General features: G+C 54.1%; 1 long non-coding RNA gene across 1 annotated transcript; it reads right to left on the minus strand.

Annotated features, from left to right (window-relative positions):
* Positions 1-12,740: 12,740 nt before the first annotated feature.
* On the minus strand, positions 12,741-14,949 carry LOC134809700 (uncharacterized). The gene is made up of 2 exons (XR_010156055.1): positions 14,728-14,949; positions 12,741-14,494 (listed from the first exon to the last, which is right to left on the minus strand). It is a non-coding gene; the product is annotated as an uncharacterized LOC134809700 (long non-coding RNA).
* Between the last annotated feature and the right edge of the window lie 2,662 nt (positions 14,950-17,611).

The raw sequence follows: 17,611 nt of genomic DNA on the forward strand, positions 1-17,611 counted from the left end.
CATGGCTGGATACCATAAAATCTCAGTAGAAGGAAGAACAGGCCAACCATCAGAGCTGTTCAATTTCAGAAAATCTCTTTTTGTTGCTGGGGACAGAGTCTCACTATGTCACCCAGGCTGGAGTGCAGTGGCGCGATCTCAGCTCACTGAAACCTCTGCCTCCCGGGTTCAAGCGATTCTCCTGCCTCAGCCTCCTGAGTAGCTGGGATTGCAGGTGCATGCCACCTCGCCTGGCTAATTTTTGTATTTTTAGTAGAGATGGGGTTTCACCATGTTGGCCAGGCTGGTCTCGAACTCCTAACCTCAGGTGATCCACCCACCTCAGTCTCCCAAAGTGTTTGGATTACAGGCGTCGGCCACCGCGCCTGGCCCAGAAAATCTCTTTAGTCGGGACTTGAGAAAGGGACTGGGTTCCATCTGGTGGGAATGGGAGGGAGGTTCAGGGCCTGCTGCCAGTGAGACCTGGGTTTGTTCCTTCCCCCCTGGCTGTGTGACGGAGGCAAGACCCTTCATTCTTTGAGCCTCAGTGTCCTGTCTGTGAAACAGGCAATGAGCACATTTATCTCACAGGGTCCCGGTGAGGCACATTGGGATAACATAGGTGAAGCCCTTAACACAGTTCTGGGCAAAGCAATGTGACTTCTCTCCTCCCCAGGGGCACTTGCACCACGTGGAGAGAAACTAGGTTAATACATCCCTGCCACACATAACTACCGAGTGCCTGCTGTGTGCTGGCCACAACACTAAGAGCCTTACATGTGGTCCTTCATTTAATTTTCAAAGTGATGACGATGATTCTTAGTGCACAGATGGAGACTCTGAGCCCAGAGAGGCTAAATAAACTGCTCTCAAGGACACCAGCACTTTCTGCAAAGAGCCCCAGATCCTAACTAGGACTTAACGTTGCCTGCACTGGGAAAAGACCCAAATGCCTCCCGGCTGTAGGAGTCCCTGATTGCAGACGTAGGGTCTCAGTCCCTGCCCCAAGAAGCTGTAGGTCCAGCTGAAGAAGAGACACCCACAAGGAAAAGGAAATTGAACTGAGAAGGCAAAGCGTGACTGTGGGGCCTCTGCTATATCCAGGGTCTCCAGAGAAAGGAACAGAAGCCACTATTCCAATTCTGAGGCCTCAGGGAAGCAGCAAGTTCCTGGGAGGAAACAGGATCCCACGGGTTTCATCCTCCTCCTGTCACTCTTCTAGGTGGGGAGGGAGGGCTCCCCCACGTCCCACATAAGCACACAGAAAGGAGAGGCCAGGGCAGCACAGGCTCAGAACCTGAAGGACTTGGGGACATCGCCAGCCCCATATCCTCGTTTTATACACCAGGTAGGGCAGGAACTATGGCGGGTCCACAGAAAGGGGCCGGCAGAAGCACAGCCACGACGCAGGCCCCCTGGGCTGTCCAGTTTCTCCCGGACAGAACATTTCCCTTCCCTAGCAGCCCCCAACGTGGAGCACTGGATTTGGAGTCAAGAGACCTGTGTCTTCCACACTCACTCTGAGACCAACTCCTGTGTAATCGTGAGTGAGCGCCTTCCCATCTCTGGGCCTCAGCTTCCACCTCTCTAAAATGAGGGGGTTGGATTCCACCCAATGTTATAAGAGCCAAAGGTTAGGAGTTGGTAGCGCCCCCACCACTCCGGGGTTCTCCAATCTCTCCAGGGGCCTCAGAGACCCCAGACAGAAGAGGAACTTGGACAGAGGCTTGGGTGGGGGTGGAGGTGGGGATTCTGAGCCGTGGATCCACCCTCTGCTGAGTGCCAGGCCTACAGGCAGGCAGGCAGAGCAGGCAAGAGCCGTCCCCTACACAGAGGGAATTGGCCCCTCGTGGTGGGACAGAGGCCAGAACCCAGCTGGGCCCTCAACCACCCTTCTTTCCTCCACAACCCCTCCCAGGGATGGTGGCATCCAAAGCCAGCCTGGCAAGGGAACTGGTTGCCACGTGGGGACTTCCCGGAGCTGGGGGTGATGGGAAACAGGGTGACGGGAAACGTCCTGAGGTTGCTTCCTCCCCTTTTGTTTGGATCTCAGACTGACCTGGGAACCAACTGGGCAGCCATGGGGTATTCTGATGGTGGGGAGTTGGAGGGGGAGAAGGGACCTGCCCCATCCCCTTAGGCTGCTTTGCAAGTTAAAATAGCTGTGAAGATCTATCTCCCAGAATTCTAAAAGCTAAAATACCTTTTGAACCACCACCAGACCATTATGCCTGGAGTGGAAGGATGCGTAGAGGCATCCCTTCTTTTTTTTGAGATGAAGTCTCGCTCCATCACCCAGGCTGGAGTGCAGTGGCGCTATCTCGGCTCACTGCAACCTCCACTTCCCAGGGTTCAAGCAATTCTCCTGCTTTAGCCTCTCGATTAGCTGGGATTACAGGCGTGCACCACCACGCCCGGCTAATTTTTCTATTTTTTAGAAGAGACGAGGTTTCACCATGTTGGCCAGGCTGGTCTCAAACTCATGACCTCAAGTGATCCACCCGCCTCGGCCTCCCAACATGCTGGGATTACAGGCGTGAGCCACTGCGCCCATCTCGAATCCCTTTTTAAAACTTCAGGTATGGCTAGGTGCGGCGGCTCATGTCTGTAATCCCAGCACTATGGGAGGCTGAGTCATGAAGATCATTTGAGCCCAGGAGTTCAAGACCAGCCTGGGCAACACAGGAGACCTCGTCTCTATTCAAAAAAATACCAAAAACCAAAAACCAAAAAATTGTAAGTCATGACCCACTGGTGGATCTTGAAATTAATTAAGTCAGTACTCTGAGTAAATCAGAATTTTTTTTTGAGATGGAGTCTCACTCTGTCACCCAGGCTGGAGTGCAGTGGTGTGATCTTGGCTCACTGCAACCTCCGCCTCCTGGGATCAAGCAATTCTCCCGCCTCAGCCTCCCAAGTAACTGTGACTACAGGTGTACTCCGCCATGCCTGGCTAATATTTTGTATTTTAGTACAGACGGGGTTTCACCATGTTGCCCAGGCTGGTCTTGAACTCCTGAGCTCTGGCAATCTGCCCACTTCGGCCTCCCAAACTGCTGGGATTATAGGCATGAGCCACTGTGCCTGGCCGTAAATAAGGATTTAATAATGATGATGATAAAATAGAAGAGAAAATACCAGAGCACATCCTGGGTAGTAATAGTAAACTGTCTTGGCTGTGCGGTGGCTCATGCCTCTAATCCCAGCATTTTAGGAGGCCAAGGCAGGAGGACTGCTTGAGGCTAGGAGTTAAAATCAGCCTAGGCAACACAGTGAAACCCCATTCCTACCAAAAAAAAAAAAAAAAAGAAAGAAAAAATTAGCCGGGTATGGTGGTGTGTGCCTATAGTCCTAGCTACTCCAGAGGCTGAGGCAGGAGGATTGCTTGAGCCCAGGAGTTCAAGGCTGCAGTGAGCCATGATCATGCCATAGTACAGCAGCCTGGGTGACAGAGCAAGGCCCCAACTCTGAAAAACAAAATAAATACAATAAAATAAAATGGTCAAAATGGCCTGGTGCAGTGGCTGGTGCCTGCAACCAGAGCTACTTGAGAGGCTGAGGCAGGAGAATCACTGGAGCCCAGGAGGTCGAGGCACCACTGAACCCCAGCCTGGGTGACAGAGTGAGATCCTGTCTCTTTAAAAAAGAAAAAAAAAAGCAAACTGTCTCATGAAACTCTTGTTTCCATGTTGCACGCTCTGCCAGGTTGTGATGTAATGTATTTCTTACTCTGGGTCACAGTCACAAAACCTTGAAATGTCACTCACTGGCTTGGCTCATGCGTCGTAAGCCTTTGTTCCCCAACAGGGGGAAGTGAACCAGCACACAAGGCCCTTCCGTCCTGCGGAGCTCACTGCCTTCCTCAGCTCCTGGCCCGCACTTCCGACCACACACTGGGGCCACACCCTCGGGGGGGACCCATCCCAGCAGCTGCCCATGTTCACACCTCTTCAGTTATTTCAAATTCCGCCTCTCTCGGCCTGTTGCCCAACACTTCCTTCACCCAAGGAGGTCCTGTTCAAATATCACTTCTGGCCAGGCGCAGTGGCTCAGGGCTGTAATCCCAGCACTTCGGGAGGCCCCGAGGCAGGCAGATCACCTGAGGTCAGGAGTTTGAGACCAGCCTGGCCAACAGGTGAAACCCCGTCTCTACTAAAAATACAAAAATTAGCCAGGTGTGGTGGCACGTGCCTGTAGTCCCAGCTACTCAGGAGGCTGAAGCAGGAGAATTGCTTGAACCTGGGAAGCGGAGGTTGCAGTGAGCCAAGATTGAGCCATTGCACTGCAGTGTGGGAGGCAGAGGTAGACTCTGTCTCAAAAAAAAAAAAAAGTCACTTTCTCTGCCAGTCATATCTTCTCCAACCCTGAGGAGCCAAGCAGGACGACCCCTTTACCCTCTGAATCAATTGGTCTGTATCAGGGTCTGGCAGAGGGAGGGGAAGTTGGCCCCTCTGATTTAATGGATGAATCAAGAAAATGTGTGACTGAGCCATGGATTCATGGGGATGGGGTCCTGGAGCAGAGGCTTGCTGTGCACCTACTAGGCGCTGTGTACCTCACAAGCCACTGGGGACATCAGACCACCAGAATAAGTCCACTTTCCCCAAGGAAAGTGGTCAAATGTGGGAGCCAGGCATGCAAATCCCCACCCCAGGGTGATAACAGCCCCAATAAAGGCACATGCAAGGGGGACCTTCAGAACTGATGACACTGTACAGGCATCTAAGAGGCTGGTGACAGGGTCACCAAGCAAAGGTCTAGAGCAGGGCTGAGTGGGGTAGGGGGGGTTCTTCCAGGCAAAAGGCAAAAGCTCTGTTGGTACCGTGTAGGTCTTCCACAGCACATGCCACATGAAAAGAAACATTTGCCTGGCGAGTGGCTGAAGTCTATAATTCCAGCACTTTGGGAGGCTGAGGCAGGTGGATCGCTTGAGCCAAAGAGTTTGAGATCAGCCTGGGCAACATGGCAAAACCCCGTCTCTACAAAAAATACAAAAATTAGCCAGGTGTGGTAACCCATGCCTGTGGTCCCAGCTACTCGGGAGGCTGAGGTGGGAGGATTGCTTAAGCCTAGGAGGTCAAGGCTGCAGTGAGCCATGATTGTGCCACCACACTCCAGCCTCAGTGACAGAGTGAGACCCTGTCTCGAAAAAAAAAAAAAAAAAAAAAGAGGGAAAGGAAAAATTTTATTTTACATTTATGTATTGAGGGCAGGGACCATGCCTGCTGGGCTGCTCACCACTGCTGAGCAGGATTCCTGGTGTGGCATCCTAACACAATAAATATTTACTGAATGTGTACTCAGGAAACTGCAAAGGGTTCAGGCTGGCCTGAGAGTAAAGTGAAAGAAGGAAGTGGTAGAAGAGCCCAGAGGTCTGTGGCCCCAGAACCTGGAGGGCACCTGTGGCCTGGGTCTTTCTCCTGCAGGCACTGGGGAAAAGTCGGAGGGTTTATTTAATTAACTTATTTATTAATCAATTAATTTATTTTTTGAGATGGAGTCTCACTCTGTCACCCAAGCTGGAGTGCAGTGGTGCGATCTCAGCTCACTGCAACCTCTGCCCACCGGGTTCAAGCGATTTTCCTGCCTCCCGAGTAGCTGGGATTACGGGCATTTGCCACCATGCCCGGCTAATTTTTGTATTTTTAGTAGAGATGGGGTTTCACCAGGTTGGCCAAGCTGGTCTCGAACTCCTGACCTCAAGTGATCCGCCTGCCTCGGCCTCCCAAAGTCCTGGGATTACAGGTGTGAGCCACCGCGCCAGGCCGGTAGGAGGGTTTAAACAGGAAAGAGACAAGCAGTCAGATTCATAGTTTAGAAAATCCTCAGGTTCTGGTGTTCGGGTGAATGCCTGGAGTGGGGATCTGGAAATCAGGGGCAGGGGTTAGTAATAACCCAGGTGAGGAGACTTGAGTCTAGAGGCAGCCAAGTGGGGCCCTATGGAGGAGTTCACGTGCTGCAGGTGTGCACCGCCGAGGCGGAGCCAGGCTCTGGAGCTGCCAGGGGCTCAGAAGCCTCCCTCTCAGATCTCTCCCCTTTTGGCCACAGATGGGAAGGAGAGAGGCACTCACCCGACCCAGCGTGGCAGTACAGTAGTGTCCAACCTGTCACTGTTGGGCGTGGTGGTGTGTACCTGTAGTCCCAGCTACTGAGGAGGCTGAGATGGCAGCAGCACTTGAGCCCAGGAGTTGGAGGCTGCAGTGAGCTGACAGCGCTACTGAACTCTAGCCTGGGTGACAGAGCGAGACCCTGTCTCTAAAAAAAAGAAAAGAAAAATTACAGGTCGGGCGCAGTGGCTCACGCCTGTAATCCCAGCACTTTGGGAGGCCGAGGAGGGTGGATCACGAGGTCAGGAGTTCAAGACCAGCCTGGCCAATATGGCGAAACCCCGTCTCTACTAAAAATACAAAAATTAGCCAGGCGTGGTGGTGTGCGCCTGTAGTTTCAGCTACTTGGGAGGCTGAGGCAGGAGAATAGCTTGAACCCGGGAGGCGGAGGTTGCAGTGAGCCGAGATCACGCCACTGCACTCCAGCCTGGCAACAGAGCGAGACTGTCTCAAAAAAAAAAAGAAAAAGAAAAAGAAAGAAGGAAAGAATTACATAACAGTAAGCAACCTAGCTAGATTTGAACCAGGCCCTGCAGTTCTAAAGCACTGGCTTTTGCGGAGCGGCACTCACTCCGCATCGTGGCATAGGTAGATTTCTTTTCTAAAGGTGAGTTCAGTGCTGGGCACTTAGCAGGCGCCCGGTGGGCTGCGCCGTCCTGGGGGAAGGCTGATTCCTCCCACCCCGACTCCTGGCTCGTGGGTGGGCAATCCAGCACATTCTCCCCACCCCGGCAACCAACTTTGTGGCCGAACAAGCCCTCCCCGGCTTGTTCCGCTGGTCCCAGGCTCCTGCGCATCCGGACACGATGAGGAGCAGGTGCGCGGGGCCGGGGTGTGTTCGAGGGGGTCGTGCGCGCCTGGGCTGCCTCCCCGCGGACGGCGGACTGGGCCGGGGCGGCACTTCCTGGCAGAGAGGCGCGGAGGGGCGTGGCTTTGGAGAGGTGCCCCTGGCGGGCTGGCGGGCTGGCTGCGGTGAAAGGCGGGCGGACGCAGGTGACGACAACCGCTCCATAAAGGGCGCCGCGGCGCGACGCTCGCCTTATAAGGGCAGGCTCGGCGCGGGAGGGGCGGGGCGTTCCACCCAGCTGGCTCCGCACCGAGGCCCGGCCGAACCCCCGAGGGGGGAAACTTCTCTGCGAGGGTGGAGCCTCCCCAGCGGCGTCCCCAGGTCCCGAGAGGGGTCCCTACCCAGGCTAAGACCCACGACGGGCTCCACCCTGCAGGGGCTCAACTTGCAGAAATCCTGGGGCCTGCCTTCCCCAGGGGTCTGCCCTCCTCAGGCCCTGCTAGGGCACTGACTCGGTTTGTGCTGTGGGGCGTTTTTTCCTTCACCCCACCTGGGCCGCAGGTCCTCGCTAGATAGCCGAGGCAGGGTCCTTTAAGTGAGCTCCCCTCGGAGCCCCCAGATAACCAAGCCTGCGCCTCCCGGCTACATGGCGAGGCTTCCCCAATCCGGTCAGCCCTAAGCAGGTGCCTTTCTCTAACTGGCACAAAGGAAGTCTCCTAGCCAGGCTGAGCCCAAGCCTCGGTAAACATGAGCCTTGGATCCATTGGAAGTGTTTGGCTAACTGGGCCCTTCTTGGCCAGACAAGACTTTAACCCTAAGAGGAAGCTGCCAGCATGACACAGCCCACCATATTCTCCCTCCAAGCTCTCTTCATAGCCCGGGTCCTTAAAAACCCAAATCTGTCCAATTGCTACTTGCCGTCCACTCGTTGACAGTTACTCCGCTTCACAGCCTCCCCATCACCTGAGTGTCCTCCCTCGGCTCAGTGCACAGGGCTCTGTGAGCTTACAGTTCCCTGGTTGCCGTTCCGTGCCTCCCAGCCCTGCACCTGTTGCTCCTTTCTGGAAAGCCCTTTCGTTGCACACTCCCAGACACGTGCTCACCCTTCAGAGAGATACTTCTTAGTGTCTTCTTCCTGACATTTATAGTGATTACTTAAGCTTTCTGAGCATCAATTTATTCATCTGCAAGATGGGGGTAAAATAATCCCCACCTCACTGTGTTATTGTGAGGATCGAATGAGTTAATGTTTGTAAAATGCCTGGCATATAGTAGCTGCTCATGAAAAACTCGTTGTTGACCAGATTCCTCTTCCTGTGCTCTAATTGCTCATGTATGTGTTGTGAGTGCCATGAAGACTGGCCTCTTCCTTTTCCAGCTATGCATACCCAGTTCCCGGCACATATATAGATCTTGAACCAGTGTTTGTTGGCGAATGAATGAATTTCAGGCAGTAGGGGTTGGGGAGAGAAGAGACCCCTAACTGCGATGGTCATCAACCCTCACATCTGCTGGGATGTAGGGCATTCTAACTCTTCCCTCCTCAGTTGCCCAGAGCTTCATGGCAACCAGGAGGGACACAGGATGGATATGGACCCCGTTTTCCAGATAAACCTATGAGTGATTAGAGGTGAAGTAACTTCCCCATGGTTACACAATGAGTGGAAGAGTCGGCATCAGGGTGACCAACGTGGACTTTTTTTTTTTTTTGAGACGGAGATTTGCTCTTGTCGCCCAGGCTGGAGTGCAATGGCGCGATCTCGGCTCACTGCAACCTCTACCTCCCAGGTTCAAGCAATTCTCCTGCCTCAGCCTCCCAAGTAGCTGGGATTACAGGTGCCCACACGCCCAGCTAATTTTGTATTTTTAGTAGAGATGGGGTTTCTTCATGTTGGTCAGGCTGGACTCAAACTCCCAACCTCGGGTGATCTGCCCGCCTCAGCCTCCCAAAGTGCTGGGATTACAGGCGTGAGCCACTGTGCCCGGCCCAATGTGTATTATTATTATTATTATTTTAGCACTGAGAGTTCCACGTCCCAGGAATCTCTTTAGTCTCAGGCAGCCAGGATGGTTGGTCACCCAAGATCAACTTCTAAATGTTAGTCTCTGAGGACCACCACCTTCCAACCTCGCCTGCACCCGTCCCATTATTCCCAATTATTTTACTGCATTCCTGAAGGGGACACAGGCTCTCCAGCCCAGAAGGTCCAACAGATTTTAAAAAGTCACACTCCGATTCCCCAAAAAGTTAGACTCACAGCACAGTAGGGATGGGGGACAAGGACATTAGAAGGGCATTGAGGCCAGGTGTGGTGGCTCACGCCTGTAATCCCAGCACTTTGGGAGGCTGAGGCAGGTGGATCACTTGAGGTCAGGAGTTCGAGACCAGCCTGGCCAACATGGTGAAACCCCGTCTCTACTAAAAGTACAAAAATAAGCCAGTTGTGGTGGTGCGCACCTGTAGTCCCAGCTACTCGGGAGGCTGAGGCAGGAGAATCGCTTGAACCCTGGAGGCAAATGTTGCAGTGAGCTGAGATCGTGCCACTGCACTCCAGCCTGGGCGACAGAGCGAGACTCTGTCTCAAAAAAGAAAAAAAAGAAGGCCCAGGTAGGAGTTTGCTTCACTTTGACAGGGACTCATGGGCCACTCCTGCGCCAGGCCCTGGGCCTGGGACCAGGAACAGAGAGAAGGCTGGACCCCACCTGTGGGACTCTAGCCAGGTGGGGGAGACAGATGTGTAGACACAATGCCAACAGTTTGGTTCCTCGACGGCTGGAGAAGGGAGTGATTGACCAGGGTTTCTGAAGAACCCCCTCCTGACGTGGCCACTCACCAGCTGACCTCAGGCCTGTCCCCTCCTTTGGCTGGCCCTGGACCTTCTCTGTCAACTCAGGCAGTTGGAGCTGGTCCCTGAGGGCCTTCCCGCCCTGAAGTCATGACTTGGGGGGAGCTGAGTTCTGGGAAATGCATCCTCTGGAGAGGAGGCACCAGAGGCCGCGCATGCCTGAGTGAGTGTGGGGGCGCGCCCTGGCCTCACTAGCCAAACACCAAATTCATCTTCCCAGGCTACCCTGGCCCGAGCAGCTCCGGCTCCTTCCCTGCCTGCCTCATCCTCCCAGGCCACTGTCCAGGAAGCTGGCCTCTCTGCCTGTTCCCCACAGCCCCTGGGGGTGGGGCCAGAGTAGGGCAAAAAGGGCCTGGGCCTGGCCCAGCAGAGCCCCTGCCCCTCCTTCGGGGGCTCCTGTTCTTGTGGGCTGAGAGCTGCAGCCCTGCAGCGGGCCTGGCTGTGGCACAGTGGTCAGGGCCAAGTGCAGAGCAAACACTGTGCCCACTGGGCAGCCACTTCACGGTCATTCCCAGGCTGCATGGGTCCCCAGTCGGGCAACTAAGTGCAGATGTGAAACAACGAGCTTTCCAAGATCCAGGGATTTGACCCTTGGGAAAGAGACTCCCTAAGGGAACTGGTTCCTGTCACTCCCCAACCACCACTTTGAGAAATAATTTTCTCTTGGCCGGGCGCGGTGGCTCACGCCTGTAATCCCAGCACTTTGGGAGGCCGAGGCGGGCGGATCACGAGGTCAGGAGATCGAGACCATCCTGGCTAACACGGTGAAACCCCGTCTCTACTAAAAATACAAAAAATTAGCCGGGCATGGTAGCGTGCGCCTGTAGTCCCAGCTACTTGGGAGGCTGAGGCAGGAGAATGGTGTGAACCCGGGAGGCGGAGCTTGCAGTGAGCCGAGATCGCGCCACTGCACTCCAGCCTGGGCGACAGAGCGAGACTCCATCTCAAAAAATAAAAATAAAAAAAATAAAAAAAATAAAAATAGAGAAATAATTTTCTCTCCCTCAACCTCACTGCCAGCCTCAGTCAAGAGTAAACCGAGGACTGGTAGTGGGAGCTCAGGGCCACCTTGGGATTCTCTGCTCTCGCTGCTGGCTGAGCCCAGGCAAGGCCCCTGCCCTCTCTGGGCTTCCATTTCCTTCTCCTGCTCCAAACTTGCTAGCTTCCTTCCCTATCTCAACATCATAGGGACCCTTCGAGATGGGAACTACTAATAGGGGAAATCATACGGGAAACCAGGCTGGGCGCAGTGGCTCACACCTATAATCCCAGTACTTTGGGAGGCCGAGGTGGGAGGATCACCTGAGGTCAGGAGTTCCAGACCAGCCTGACCAACATGGTGAAACCCTGTGTCTACTAAAAATACAAAAATTAGCCAGGCGTGGTGGCAGGTGCCTGTAATCCCAGCTACTCAGGAGGCTGAGAGGTAGGGGAATCACATGAACCTGGGAGGTGGAGGTTGCAGTGAGCTGAGATCCTGCCACTGCACTCCAGCCTGGGTAACAGAGTGAGACTCCATCTCAAAAATAAAATAAAATAAAAAATGACCATATCCTTATAGGAACCATTATTTTGAACTCAGAATCTCAGAAAAACCAGGATTTGGGGCCTGGAACTTTCTTTGTCTTATTTTGTTTTGTTTTGGGTTCTTTTGGGAGACAGAGTCTTGCTCTGTCACCCAGGCTGGAGTACAGTGGTGCGATCTAGGCTCACTGCAAGCTCCGCCTCCTGGGTTCATGCCATTCTCCTGCCTCAGCCTCCCGCCACCACGCCCGGCTAATTTTTTGTATTTTTAGTAGAGATGGGGTTTCACCGTGTTAGCCAGGATGGTCTCAATCTCCTGACCTCTTGATCTGCCCACCCCAGCCTCCCAAAGTGCTGGGATTATAGGCGTGAGCCACCGTGCCTGGCTGGGGCCCAGAACTTTCTAAGGCAGAGGCGGCAGAGACAAAGAGGTGGTTGGAGGTAGGGCAGCGCCGAGCCAAGTCTCAGGACATCCCTGCTGCCGAGCCTCCCCTCCCACAAAGTAAACCGGCAGGTGGGCAGTGCAGGCAGGGCCCAGCTCGGGTTTCACTCCTTCCCCGCTCTCGGGGACAATAAAATGCTCCCTTTGCCCTGGAAATCCCACTTGTATAAAATCCAAAAGAAGAAATAAGCTCTTATGTTCAAACAGGTTTGTTCCAACCTCATTTATAATGGAAAAATATTAACTGAAAAATTCCTTAGTATCCGACAATGGGGGAGAAGTTAACAGTTTGACCGGAGCTGAGTGACATGCAAAAGGGTGTTTGTGGAGTGCAGGGAGCTCCTGCTGTGTGTGTGGGAGGGTGGAGAGGGCATGGGGAGAGGAGCAGGGACCCCAGAGTCAGACTGTCTAGGTTTAAATCCTGTCTGCTCCTTCCTAGCTGTGTGACCTTGAGTCATAACCCAAAGCCCTCTGTACCTCCATGTCCCCCTCCATAAACTGGCACTGGGCTGGGCATGGTGGCTCATACCTGTAATCCCAGCATTTTGGGAGGCCAAGGCAGGAGGATCACCTGAGGTCAGGAGTTCGAGACCAGCCTGGCCAACATGGTGAAACCCCGTCTCTACTAAAAATACAAAAATTAGCCAGGTGTAGTGGCAGGTGCCTGTAGTCCCAGCTACTCAGGAGGCTGAGGCAGGAGAATCGCTTGAACCCAGGAGGCAGAGGTTGCAGTGGGCCGAGATTGTGCCACTGTGCTCCAGCCCGGGCAATAGGCGACAGAGCGAGACTCCGTCTCAAAACAAAACAAAACAAAAAAAAGGAGAGAGAGACTTGGGGGATGTGTGTGCCCAGAGGAAAATCCATGTGAGGACCCAACAAGAAGGTGGCCACCCGCAAGCCAAGCAGAGAGGCTTCAGGAGAAACCAACCCTGCCAGCACCTTGACTTTGGACTTCCAGCCCCAGAACTGTGAAAAAATAAACATCTGTTGTTTAAACCACCCAGTCTGTGATATTTTGTGATGGCTGGCCTAGCAAACTAATACACATTACTAACACACAATAAGAGAAGCGTTTAATAGGGCGCTTACCACCTAATTGCATTGTGTTCTGACATTACATTTACGATCTCATAACCATGAGGAGGGTCCTGTCCTCCCATTTCAGAGATGAAGGAAACTGAGGCTTGGCTAGTGACGGAGAGGGCTGTGATTGGAGCCAGGACTGTGTGACTCCAAGGCCCCACCAAAGCCTCCTCCTGGGATGGACCATGGACTTTCCTGCCTCTGTGCCATGCATACGCTCTCCCTTCTGCCTGGAATACCCTTCCCACCGCTTGCCTCTCAGGACGAGTCCCATTCGATTCTTCAAAACTCTTCTTGGCCCGGCAAGGTGGCTCACACCTGTAATCCCAGCACTTTGGGAGGCCAAAGTGGGTGGATCACTTGAGGTTAGGAGTTTGAGACCGGCCTGGCCAACATGGTGAAACCCTGTCTCTACTAAAAATACAAAAATTAGCTGGGCCTTGTGGCAGGTGCCTGCAATCCCAGCTATTCAGGAGGCTGAGGCAGGAGAATGGCTTGAACCTGGGAGGTGGAGGTTGCAGTGAGCCGAGATCACACCACTGCACTCCAGCCTGTGCAACAGAGTTAGACTGTCTCAAAACAAAAACAAAAAACAACCTTTCTCAAGCATCACCTCCTTCCCATGCTTTACCCGACAATCTCCTTTTGCAGATGTGCTGCTTTTCAGGGCTTGCGGCCAGTCTGTACTCTATCACCATGGTGGTAAATATCATCTCTCCTGTAGCATTTAGACTTTAGATGTGTCCATGTGTTTGCTGTGAACTCCTGGAAGCCAGGGGCCGTGTCTTGCTCTAGTTCCTATCACCCAGCAGGCCCAGAGGGGCTCCGCACAGACGCTTGCTGGCTGAGGTAGCCAGTTTGGCCTGGAGAGAGTATTCCCGCCTCACGAGTGGATCATGAGGAAATGGAATCTCCTGCCTCCTTGTGGGGTGGGGGTTGGGAGAGATGGATAAAAGAGAGAGGCTCCGCCCGGCGCGGTGGCTCGTGCCCATAATCCCAGCACTTTGGGAGGCTGAGGTGGGTAGATCACCTGAGGTCAGGAGTTCGAGACCAGCCAGGCCAACATGGCGAAACCCCATCTCTACTAAAAATACAAAAATTAGCTGGGCGTGGTGGCAGGTACCTGCAATCCCAGCTACTCGGGAGGCTGAGGCTGGACAATCGCTTGAATCCAGGAGGCGGAGTTTGCAGTGAGCCAAGATTGTGCCACTGCACTCCGGCCTGGGGGAAAAGAGCAAAATTCCATCTAAAAAAAAAAAAGCGGATCAAGGTCCGTACTCTGGGCATGAGAGGAGGGATCCTTTGACCCTCCTGGGAGCAGCAGTGTGGCAGAGGAGGAGGAGCAGGGCATGGGGTCAGCCACCCTCAGCCCATTTCCCAGGGTGTGGCCTTAGGCACGGTCACTACCTCTCTGGGCTTCTGTCTCCACATGTATGAAATGGAATCAGTCCCTCCTTCCAAAGGTGTTAGGTCGAAGAAGGCATCTCTAGTGATGTCAGCACAGAGGCTGGACACTGGATGGCTTCTTTGCTGGGACACTGAGGTAGGGGGCAGACCAGAGACAGACAGCTACTTGCCTAAGCTCGCCCAGCAAGCTGGCTGAAGGTGGAGAACTGGCTTGTCCTCCAGTTGGTAATTAATAGCTGTGTAGCAGGAGTGTTCTTGCTCCCAGGAGACGCTCCGTTGGCCGCCACAGAGGTATGCGTGAGAGTGCACTCAGAAGTGGCTGGGAGGCATGGAGAACAGAGGAGCAGGTTCAGGGTGAATTCCAGTGGGCATTCTCCAAGGGTGAGGTCACTGCCTCCAACTCCCTAGGGCTGCCTGAGACACAGGCACCCCCAAGCCAGCCCCAGAGCAGGAGGAGGTGGTGGCAGGGACCAGGGCCAGGGCACAGGGCTGAATGTAAGGCCCTCAGCCTGGTACAGCGACGGGACCCTCCCATGGTGCTGGGGTCCTTACCTTGGGAAGCCCGGTGTTTCCTGTTTAAGATGTGGCTGGGGGTAGGGGAAAGGAGAAAGCCACACAGATAACACTTCTGGAGCTTCCAATCGGTGCCAGCGTGCTTCCACCTGCTGAGCCGTGACCTCATTTGCAGGGACTGTCATGAGCCCCAACTTGGAGATGGTGCAACTGGGGCTCAAAATGGTGAAAACCTTGTCCCAAAAGGAAAGCAGTATAGCTAATGAGCAAGAACAAAGAGAATTTGAAATTAAAGACATTGGGGTTCATTCTTTTCCCCTTTTTTAAAATTTATTTTTGGGCCAGGCACAGTGGCTCACGCCTGTAATCCCAGCACTTTGGGACGCTGAGGCGGGCGGATCATTTGAGGTCAGGAGTTTGAGACCAGCCTGGCCAACATGGTGAAACCCTGTTTCTACTAAAAATACAAAAATTAACCAGGCATGGTGGCAAATGCCTGTAATCCCAGCTACTCGGGAGGCTGAGGCAGGAGAGCTGCTTGAACTTAGGAGGCGAAGGAGGTTGTGGTGGGCAGAGATCATGCCATTCCACTCCAGCCTGGGCAACAGAGCAAGATTCCATCTCAAAAACAATAAAATAAATAAATAAATAAAATTTATTTTTTATATTTTTATTTTTTAGAACAAGATCTCACTCTGTCACCCAGGCTGGAGTGCAGTGGTGAGATCACAGCTCACTACAGCATCAAACTCCTGGGCTCAAGTGATCCTCCCACCTCACCCTCCCAAGTAGCTGGGACTACAGGCGCACACCGCCATGCCAGGCTAATTTTTTTTTAAATTTTGTGTAAAGACAGGGTCTTGCTATGTTGCCCAGGTTGGTCCCGAACTCCTAGGCTCAAATGATCCTCCTGCCTTGGCCTCCCAAAGTGCTGGGATTACAGGCATGAGCCATCGTGTCCAGCCACATCGGAGTTCAAATCTGAGCTCTGAACTCCATTCATGCCAAGTTACTTAAGCCCTCCAAGCCTCAGTTTCCTTGTCTGTAAAATGGCGGTAACAATGGTCCCTGCTGTTGGGGTTGCGGTGGAGACTCAGTGAGAGGATTCATGTAGCACGCACTCAGTAAGTGCCAGCTGTCACTGCCAGCCTAGTTCACCACCGTGAACACAGAGCCTCAGAATGGAAAAGCAGCCTGCCCAAGGTCGCACAACTTGCAGGTGGCACAGGCAGGATCTGAATCCAGATCAGATTCTTCCCGCTCTACTTGTATCACCGTGGAAGGGCCTGGGGGGGCCTGCAGCCAGGAGGTGGCTGGAAAGGGAGGTTCCTTGGAACAACCAGTGGCCCAGGCTTCCTGCAGAGCCGGGGACCCCAGCCCTGGCCAGGGTAAGGGTCACGCCTGCAGCTGGTGTTCCAGGCATCGGAGAGGAACTGCGGCTGCAGGCCTGGCAGCCTTACCGTCGCCAGCATCCTGCCCTCCATGGACACGGCCCCAACATTGTTTTCTGGGCCATTCCCTGCCCAGAGCCCACACATTCGGGATTTCCGCAGCTTGGCCAGAACTACCTTCGCTTCCTGGAGCAGCTTTCCCCAGGCGGCCGGGGTGGGGGTTGAGCTGGCCCTGGCCCCTGGTAGGGGCAGGCACTGCTCGGAAGGCAGTGGCAGCAGCGCCGTCAACATCCTCTTGACCTGACAGGTCCTTACCCGAGTTCTACCTCCTCAGAAACACAGCGGCCCTCCTCACTCCCCTCTCCTGAGGCCAGGGTAGAAAAGGCCCTACCTCATTTCCACTTTAGGGTAGGCTGGAGTGAGAGCCCGGGTTAAAATCCTAGCCCTACTACAAAGGTGCTGTGACCTGGGCAAGCCTCCCCTTCCCTCTGCCTCACAAGAGATGCTGGGTAGCCTGAGGTGCCTTACGCTGCACTGACATCAGCTCAGGGATGACCGGAGCCCTGTGCTCTGAGGTCTCTGGGCATAATAAGCTCCTTGATGACAGGGTCAGTTTCTCTCCCGCGTTCTGCAAGTTTATTTTTATTATTATTATTATTTTTGAGATGGAGTCTTGCTCTGTTGCCCAGACTAGAGTGCAATGGTGTGTTCTCAGCTCACCGCAACCTCTGCCTCCCGGGTTCAAGCGATTCTCCTGCCTCAGCCTCCCGAGTAGCTGCGATTACAGGCGTGCACTGCCACGCCTGGCAAATTTTTGTATTTTTAGTAGAAACGGGGTTTCGCCATGTTGGCCAGGCTGGTCTCGAACTCCTGACCTCAGGTGATCCACCCGCCTCGGCTTCCCAAAGTCCTGGGATTACAGGCGTGAGCCACCGCGCCCGGCTCCATGTTCTGTATATGTAGAAGGCACCTGTGTGAGTGGCCACCAAACGTTCACTCTGAGCCATGCTGGCGCTGCCTGCAGGTGAGCGTGCCTGCCCAGAGTGGTGTCTCAGTTGTCTCACTGCCCACCCTGGCGCTCCGTCTCCTCTGTGGGCTGGCACCTGCTCCCTGGTAGGGCGGAGCTGAGGGGCACAAGGGAGCGCGGAAGTCAAGCAGCCAGCCCAGCAAACTCGAGCTTCCACCCCTGCCGCCTCTCTGCAGGCAACCACGTGCACTGGGTGTCAAGAAAAAATATACAGGGGCCATATCCCGGGTTGTCTTCAGGCTCGGGAAGCCTGCGACTTTGTCCCTTTTCCCCGGCTTCCCAACCTGGTGGCTAAAGGCTTCCAACAGATGTCTGCCAACCCCATCCACAGTCATGGGGCCCAATGTGGCACCCAGAGAATGACCGTGGGCTGACAGCCCAGAGCCAGCGGCATCCCCGGTGAGGTCAGTGTCCTGGAATTGGTCAAACAGGATCACCAGGAGGATTCCGTGAGCACAGCCAGCATGACTCACGGCCATGATCAGCCTCACGGGCAGAGGCTGCC

Source organism: Pan troglodytes, chromosome 23, assembly GCF_028858775.2.
Source record: "Pan troglodytes isolate AG18354 chromosome 23, NHGRI_mPanTro3-v2.0_pri, whole genome shotgun sequence".
Lineage (NCBI taxonomy): Eukaryota > Metazoa > Chordata > Mammalia > Primates > Hominidae > Pan > Pan troglodytes.